Source organism: Elephantulus edwardii, unplaced genomic scaffold (assembly GCF_000299155.1).
Source record: "Elephantulus edwardii isolate Elephantulus edwardi_28Jun2011 unplaced genomic scaffold, EleEdw1.0 scaffold00458, whole genome shotgun sequence".
Lineage (NCBI taxonomy): Eukaryota > Metazoa > Chordata > Mammalia > Macroscelidea > Macroscelididae > Elephantulus > Elephantulus edwardii.
Window position 1 is genome coordinate 602,004 of NW_006400208.1, and position 1,683 is coordinate 603,686.

Consider the following 1,683-nt stretch of genomic DNA (forward strand, 5'->3'; position numbering starts at 1 on the left):
TGGGGTAATGGGGTTGGGTGTGTCAGAGGCAGTGCGGTTGGCGCAGGATAGAGCAGGGTTTAGGGCTGTTGTGCATAGGGTCGCTATGAGTCGAGAACAACTCAATGGCACATAACAACAAACAACAACTGGATAAGCACAGTTTATGAATACAAAGAAGTCTTGGTTGAATTTATGTCTTTTATCTAACTGTGTACCCAGCCCATCCGAGCCCTATGGTAATCTTAATGTTTCTACTTGTATCCGGCTCGCCTGGGCTCTATGATGTAAGCCTTAACGTTTCTATTTCCCTGTGAACCATCTCTTTGTTTACAAAAGGTATAAATAAAGATGGCACAGCTGCCAGTCCGGTCCAGTCCTGTCCTGTATAGCAGCAGTCCTGTTTTGTCTCTGTATGTTGTTTGTCTCTTGTGTCTTTATTTATTCATTTCTTCCAGGCATCATTTCCCCCAGAGAAATAGAATAAGCGGTCCCCAACACCTGTGGAATATTCAGTGGAAACAAGTGGAATAGAACAGATGGATGTGATGATGAGTATGGAAGAATCAGCACCACTTCCAGTACAATAGCCAAACTCCAGGCCATACAAAAAACAAGCTTTTCCTATGATCTCCATATGGCCAGAGAATTTGCATATGAATCTATGACAGCAGTGCTTTTAATGAATTTAAGGCAAAAAAGTTTGGATATGTGAACATCCTACAAGGTGAAACAAGACAGAGAGTGAGAGTCTCAAGGAGTCAATGTCATTATACAGAACACTTTGAACAGAAGGAAAAATAGACATGGATTTTTAAAAATCAATCAATGGTAAAAAAAAAATCTTAAGCAAAATAATGTTGTGGAACTCTTAGACATATCGATTAATTGATTCCTAGCGACATTTTCTCAACCTTATCAAGGATTTTCATGTTGATGGCTCAAAACTGACAGTATTAAGGGTAGGATGTTGCTTCCAAATCACTGTTGCATTCTGATTGTGTCGAAGAAGGGTTTTCTTTTCACTAGGCAAAGTGTGAAATTTCCTTTAATACTTGCAACTAAGGATAAATTAGCATGCAAGCTTGGTTAAACTTTTTCCAGCAATGTGGAATCAAAGACAGAAGAATCTTATCAATTGATGTTTTACGTGCAAACAACCTGAATCTTTTTTTAATATAAATTTATATTTTTCAAATGTTTTTATTTAGCTCATTATGGAATGCATCCCAAACTTTAAAATGAGAAATTATGGGTTGGTGTGAAGAAAACCAGACAACTTTTATTTTTTCTCATGGTGAAATAATAAAATACAATGAATCATTGTTTGGTTTTAAAAACAACAACAACAACAACAACAAAAACTCATGTGCTGTTTTTCTTTGCGCCCTGGTGACATCAGCAGTACTGTACTGCAGTACTAACCCAAGGGTTGCACCACAGCAGCCATTTCACAAGAACAAAGAACCAGTGATAGATATGTCCTCTAAAAATTCAAAGCATAACAACACAAATAAAAGATTAAGAAACACAATTGATCAGTTCCAGTCTGTTGTGTTCTGGTTGTTATGAGTGATTTCCAAGGGCAGCCTGATTTAGAATTTTTTATATATAGCGGGAGCCCATAATGCCTTCTCTGATGCCCAAAACTAAGGTCACAATGACATGAAGTTGATAAGGAATGTCAAAATTGTAAAAGAAAAG

At 37.3% G+C, this 1,683-nt stretch overlaps 1 pseudogene; it reads left to right on the forward strand.

The window, feature by feature from the left end:
* LOC102865406 overlaps nucleotides 1–647 on the forward strand; it is a 3,714-nt pseudogene extending 3,067 nt beyond the window's left edge.
* Nucleotides 648–1,683: the final 1,036 nt, after the last annotated feature.